The sequence below is a fragment of the Penaeus japonicus genome, unplaced genomic scaffold (assembly GCF_977035675.1).
Source record: "Penaeus japonicus unplaced genomic scaffold, GWHDUDI00000001_assembly GWHDUDI00000007, whole genome shotgun sequence".
NCBI lineage: Eukaryota > Metazoa > Arthropoda > Malacostraca > Decapoda > Penaeidae > Penaeus > Penaeus japonicus.
The window spans coordinates 45,104,495-45,111,994 of NW_028234409.1; positions in this window are offsets into that span (position 1 = coordinate 45,104,495).

Consider the following 7,500-nt stretch of genomic DNA (forward strand, 5'->3'; position numbering starts at 1 on the left):
TTTTTTCTTGTTCATTTCCGCCTTTTTCTACGTTTCTTTCGCTCTCGACTCTGCCTTTGCCTTCGCTCCCGCCTTCCTCCCTTCTCTCGCTCTCGCCCCCTTCGACTCTGCCTTTACCTTCGCTCCCGCCTTCCTCCCTTCGCTCGCTCTCGTCCCCTTCGACTCTGCTTTTGCCTTCGCTCCCGCCTTCCTCCCTTCTCTCGCTCTCGCCCCCTTCGACTCTGCCTTTGCCTTCGCTCCCGCCTTCCTCCCTTCTCTCGCTCTTGTCCCCTTCGACTCTGCCTTTGCCTTCGCTCCCGCCTTCCTCCCTTCTCTCGCTCTTGTCCCCTTCGACTCTGCCTTTGCCTTCGCTCCCGCCTTCCTCCCTTCTCTCGCTCTTGTCCCCTTCGACTCTGCCTTTGCCTTCGCTCCCGCCTTCCTCCCTTCTCTCGCTCTCGACTCTGCCTTTGCCTTCGCTCCCGCCTTCCTCCCTTCTCTCGCTCTCGACTCTGCCTTTGCCTTCGCTCCCGCCTTCCTCCCTTCTCTCGCTCTCGACTCTGCCTTTGCCTTCGCTCCCGCCTTCCTCCCTTCTCTCGCTCTCGACTCTGCCTTTGCCTTCGCTCCCGCCTTCCTCCCTTCTCTCGCTCTCGACTCTGCCTTTGCCTTCGCTCCCGCCTTCCTCCCTTCCCTCGCTCTCGTCCCCTTCGACTCTGCCTTTGCCTTCGCTCCCGCCTTCCTCCCTTCCCTCGCTCTCGTCCCCTTCGACTCTGCCTTTGCCTTCGCTCCCGCCTTCGACTCTGCCTTTGCCCTCGCTCCCGCCTTCCTCCCTTCCCTCGCTCTCGTCCCCTTCGACTCTGCCTTCGTCACGTCATCACTCGTGCGTTATTTGGTATTTTCGACCTTGTTACGGTGATCATAGGAGCTCTAATTCCACTCCTACATTATATGTTGGTATCTGATTTAAGTCAAAGGACTTGGATTAAAGTTGTTGAACGGCTAGCTTAATTTTTGTATTTTTTAATGTGTCATTTAGTTTTAAATTCAAAGTTTTTGTAACTGCTTCTTAGTTGTGAACACGTGTTGGTGTCTCTGTACTGCATCTCGTTACTGCTTTTTTTTAAGTGCGTTCAGGGCGGGTGGAAAGCCCGTTGAAAAGTGAGTGAATAGTTGAGTGAATAGTGAAGTGAGTCAAAACAGTAGGTCATGCATACAAGGGGAAAGGCCGGTAAAAAGGACGGCAGTAACACGGTTGATAGACCCACCTCCAGGAGTCAATCCACCGAATCCCTTCCTCTCTTAGCTCAAGGCTCGGATAGGCTTGTGCGTGAGGCAGTCTCGGCAATGGAGGGTGAAGTCACAATGATAGAGGAATTCTATCAGAGGATGGCGACCCTCATGGCTCAAAATGAGCAGAAGTTGATGAGCCGGATCGATGAGTTGGCTCGGAGGAGTGACGAACAAGCCCGATCCAGTAGTGACAGGCTAAGTAGACTGGAGGATAGGTTGCATAGTCAGGCAGCTGAGGAAGTTGTAGCTCAGACCAGTGAGCTTGAGGTCTCCAGACATGCCGCTCGGCAGGTTTCGACCCCTGTAGAAGTGACTGCCCCGCAGGTAGCCACTGAAGCACCTGAGGCTGAGAGGCCTCAAAGGGTTACCATCACGGATGACTTCTCCCGGGATGTACTCTTGGAATGGGAAAGGAGGCTTAGCAGGAGGGAAAGAGAATTGGAGAGGCGGGAACTACAGGTCCCTAGGGCGGTGTCTTCGGGAATTAATGGCCCAGAACTTGGCTTTGGTGGGTATGACTCCCACAGGCAGCCTCAGTCGAGTGCATATTACTCGGAACCTGCCAGGAGAGGTAACCCGACGCCGGCACCTCCTTCTCATGAAGGGCCCTCATCAGAGTATGTGAGGCAGCCTCCTTTCGCTAGTAACGGACATACTCCAGAGCTCCTGCCGAGAGCCCCTACATCTTTAGGGTCTGATAACCCAATCTCCTATGTGATAAGTAGTAGGGACAACGTGCCATATTTTAAAGGAGAGACCTCAGCCTGTGATCCTCTTAAAAGGAACCAGGAGATTGAATCCTGGATTCGATCAATAGAGAACTTGGTTCGACCTCCCACTAGCGATGCGTTTATCAGGGCAGCAAGGGCTAACTGTCGTGGTCGAGCCGAAACGATAATCAATTCGGAAAGTTTCGACCATATTATAGACTGGAACTCCTTTAAACGAGAGTTAAGGAGAAAATTTAGGGGCACGTACACGGCAGCCGATTTTTATAAAGTCCTGTACGATCATACTATGTCTGACTTGCAGGCCCCAATGGATTTTTACCTCCAGATTGAGGCCTCGGTTTACCAAGGGTACCGAGATCATAAAGAGGCCATAGGAGACCCGACAGAGCTAATAAGGAGGGTCTTCCTTTCGGGTGTCCCAGATTGGTTGAGGGACTTTCTGGTGCTTAAGGACGACTGCACCTCACAACAACTGGCTGAGACCGCTCAGAGAGTGTGGAATTCGAGGAATGGCATTAGACATAGTCACTCTACAGGCCGCCATCAGTCGCCCAATCCTCTTTCTGAGGAAGATGATAGGCTTCGACGTCGATTTGTCGAGCGTCCACACCGAGCCAGGGACTCTTATAGTCTCAGTCCCTTATTAGCCAGTCCTCAGTCTGTCCCTTTAGCCATGGCTTCCTCACCAGGCCGCTCTAGATCAGATGTATGGTGCGATTTCCATAAAAGCACCACCCACAGCAACCACGAGTGCCGAGCTACAGCCTTTTCTCGCTCCCCTACCAGGCCTGGGTTATACACGTGCTTTAGATGTGGCCACAATGGCCACATGGCCCGAGAATGTCCCTTTCCTCGACGCCAGGGAGACAGAGCTCCGAGTCCCGCTGGCAGGAATGAAAGGAGCCAGTTCGCTAGGTACAGTGAAAGGGACACCAGTGAAAGTCATGGCCGTGAGGGCACGCGAGAGGAACGGACGACCTCTCGTGGCACTCAATGCTAACGGAACAACCATAATGTGTTTTATAGATACTGGGTCCGAAATTACGATAATTAAGCCTGGCGCCCTTGATATGATTGACGGTAATGATTTGCCCAAACAGCCCTCGCAAAAGGTTCTAAAAGGTATTTCTGGAGCTGTCAGATCAGAATCGGAAGTCTCTGTGCCATTTAAGCTTGGAGAAGGCTTAACTCTAGTTCACCAGGCCACCGTAGCTGATCTGGATTTCCCGGGAGACCTTCTTTTAGGAATTGATTTCCTCAGGCGTATTAACTTTACCCTGAAATCGGCTGCAAACTCATCCACAGGCCAACTGATTTTAGAGGGCTACAGGTTCTCCGTAGTTTTCACGGATACAGAGTCCCTGAAGATAGCTTGGGTAAGGAGTTATGAGGATGCATCGACCCAGACTGACTTGCCTAAATCCACCCCAGAAGGTGGACCGGAGGCAACTGTACACCTGGCAAAACGGACGGTAATCCCCTCGCATTCAGGTGTGTTCTTGAAAGGGGTCATTTCAAGATTAGGGCAAATCCATGGGGATGTTGTATTAACCCCCATTGTCTCAGACTCTTTAACTCTACCATATTCCGTTACCACAGTAACTGATAGATGCTGTACCGTCTGGGCCATAAACCTTTCGTCACGGCCACTTACGCTCAGACCAGGGACTAGGCTAGGAACTGTGGCCTCCGTTGATGCAGTATATTACAAAGATACAAAGAAGGAAGGTATGATTAATGGTGCCCCCTGCGGCGAGACAGAACCTGAAAGGGAAGGTGTGGTTAATGGTGCCCCCTGCGGCGAGACAGAACCTGAAAGGGAAGGTGTGGTTAATGGTGCCCCCTGCGGCGAGACAGAACCTGAAAGGGAAGGTGTGGTTAATGGTGCCCCCTGCGGCGAGACAGAACCTGAAAGGGAAGGTGTGGTTAATGGTGCCCCCTGCGGCGAGACAGAACCTGAAAGGGAAGGTGTGGCTAATGGTGCCCCCTGCGGCGAGACAGAACCTGAAAGGGAAGGTGTGGTTAATGGTGCCCCCTACGGCGAGACAGAACCTGAAAGGGAAGGTGTGGTTAATGGTGCCCCCTGCGGCGAGACAGAACCTGGAAAGGAAGGTATGATAAATGGTACCCCCTGCGGCGAGACAGAACCAGAAGGGGAGGATATATTCAATGGTGCCCTTGATGCTGAGATGAAGTATCCAGGAGTGGAGAGTGACAGTTGTAACGTTAACGTGGATTGGCCAGCAGTAGATTATTACAATGTTGCCGAGATTAACATATCCAGTTGGGAGGACAGTGGCCGTTTCAACAGTAGTCCTGTCAAGGACTCCCTGTTTATGGAATTGGATTGTGATTCTGATATGGAGTGGGATTATTCAGAATATGGTTACCTCAAAGACATTACTGAGGAAGATGAGTTGGACATAGAAGGTGCAGTGTTACCACCATCTATCGTCCTAGCCACTTGTGAGGCAGCCCAGGAATGGTTTTCTTTGGATAAAGAAGGGTTAAGTACTCCATCCCTTGACCACTTACCTCCTGAACAGAGGCAGGAAATAGTTCAGATAATTGATCACCATAAAGACCTTTTTGATGGTGGGGAAGAGACCATAGGTTTAGTCCCAGGCATTCGTCATCACATAGATACAGGTGACGCCAAGCCCACTTGCACTAGGCAGTGGAGACTACCATACGCCACCAAAGAGACCATTCGACAACAATGCAACTCTATGCTACGGACAGGTGTTATAGAGCCGTCTACTAGCCCTTGGCTTAGCCCTGTCGTCCTTGTAAAGAAAAAGGATGGTAGTTTAAGGTTCTGTGTCGATTACAGAGCCTTGAATGCTGTCACCATTAAGGACACGTATCCTCTGCCACGTATAGATGCATTGATCGATGAGTTGGGCCCCATGGATACATTCACCACACTTGATGCTCGTGCAGCTTACTGGGCCGTAGAGTTGGAGCCCAAAGATCGCCCAAAGACTGCATTTTCAGATGGCTATCGGCTGTTCCAATTTTGTCGTCTTCCATTTGGTTTGGCTACTGCACCAACCACATTCCAACGAACCATGAATGTGCTGTTATCCTCGGTTCTGGGGAAACACACGCTCTGCTACCTTGACGATATAGTAATATATAGCAGAGGGTTTGCCCAACATGTGCAAGACTTGCGGGAGACCTTGACCTTGCTCTCTGCAGCTGGACTAAAATTAAATATCGAAAAATGTGCCTTTGCAGCTAAGACTATCAATTTTCTGGGCTTTACCATCACACCAGAAGGTGTGCTGCCCAACCAGGATAAAGTGATTGCCATCTCAAAGATGCCGCCCCCACGTAACGTTAAAGAGGTGCGTAGGTTTCTTGGCTGCACAGGATTCTTTCGCAAGCATATTCCTGGATATGCAACGGTAACTTCTCCCTTGCATTTTTTGCTTAAGAAAGGTCAGAAATGGGTGTGGGGACCTGAACAACAAGAGGCCTTTACCGAACTTATACAGCGTCTTGTCACAGCACCGATACTTAGGCAGCCTGATTTCAGCCAGGAGTTCGAACTACATACTGATGCATCAGCAGTAGCAATTGGGTCCTGCCTGATGCAGAGGGACGAAGACAACATTCCGCATGCCATAGCTTATTATAGCAGGAAGTTAAGGGCAGCAGAAACGAGATACCCTGCTATAGATTTAGAGGCCCTGAGTGTAGTGGAAGGTGTGAGGGTATTCGATTCTTACCTTTATGGGAGGAGATTTACCATCTATACAGACCACAGACCCTTGGTCCATGTCTTCACTCGAAAGACTAAATCTCCCAGGATGACGAGGTACGCTCACGACCTCTCCTTTTACACCTTCAATATAAGGTATAAAGAAGGCCCTACCAATCACGTTCCGGACCTTCTTTCCAGGCATGTAGCTCCCGTTAAGGTATCGGAGGACATATCCACAAAACACGTAGCTGCGTTAGCCATCACTGAGCTCTCGCCAGAGGCCATAGCAGCAAAGCAATCTCAAGACCCCCAGCTTGCCGATCTGAAACGATATTTGCTGGAAGGGACAGTGCCCAGGAAGAAGTGGCCTCTTCCCTTAGATGAGTTTGAGGTGAAAGATCGAGTTATTTACCGACTTAAGCACTTGGCAGACAGGGTGTGCTATCAACTAGTTGTTCCCTCTTCTTTAAAGAACTCTGCCCTGAAAGTTTCTCACTTGCCGCCGTTAGCCTCGCACCCTGGTGTACAGAGGACATATGAGAATGCCAGGGCTATGTATTACTGGGCTAACATGCTTAAAGACTGTAAGGAATACGTTGCAAATTGTCCAGTATGCCAGCAGTCCAGAGGTAATCCGCAGCGTGTTCCTATGGCTAGTGCTCCCCTTGCGCAATACCCTCTAGAGCGTGTATCCATGGACATTATGGACTTTGGCTCCTCTATACCAGTGCGCTATGGTCTATCTGTTCTCGACCAACACACGAGATGGTTGCAGATTGTGCCCTTAAGGAAAGTGACTGCAATCACTGTCCATCGAGCTTTTGTCGACCACTGGGTAACTCTGTTCGGTCCACCTCGGGTGATCCAGACGGATAATGGGGTACAGTTTACAAGTGGTCTCTTTAAGGAGCTGGTTAGAATGATGCACTCCAGCCACCACTACACAATCAGATACCACCCACAGGCTAATGGGCTGATAGAGAGAACCAATAGGGTTGTGAAATCTGCTCTCACGGCACTCGTAAACAAGAGGCCCAGAATTTGGCATCAGTTTGTGCCGGAGCTAAGGCTGCAAATCAATACCGCCATTCATAGGAGTACTCATGAGCAGCCCCTATATTTGCTAACGGGCAGACATGCAAATTTCCCTGTAGGGCTCACCAACGAAGCGGTATTTGCAGAAAACCTGAATCTGCAGGAGCGTCTCTCTGAGGCACGTAAAGCTGCCATTACCGCTTCTAATGATTCCAGAACAAGTTATGGTAGATACTATAACCGTGGCAAAAAGGAGACATTTCGGCCTGATGTTGGTGGCTTAGTCTGGTATTATGAGCATGGGAAGCATACTGGTGCAGCAGCTCCATTGTCGGGAAGATGGCGTGGCCCGGCAAGAGTTGTATCTCGTTTAGGACCAGTGACCTTCGAGATTAGGGATGTCCATACAGACGTGCAGATGAAAGCGCATCTTAACCATTTAAAGCCATTTAGAACCTCCCATGAGTTGTCCTATGAATCAGAGGATGAGTCTGATCATGATCCTGAAGATATACAGGCAGATCCAGAAGCGCAAAACTCTGGCCGATACTTTACCCGTAGTGCCAGCCGATCTCTGCCGGGTGCCGTTGACACATCGGATCCTGTAGATGCAGCAGTTCCTGGGGTAGCAGACACAGCAGATGGTGACTAAATGTGACCTAGTGTAGTTTTACCGCTCCTAGTGGAGGACGATGTGACCTGGTTGTTCTATCAGTGAATTTGTTTAAAGCAGTGATAGTGATAATGATGGTGACGACG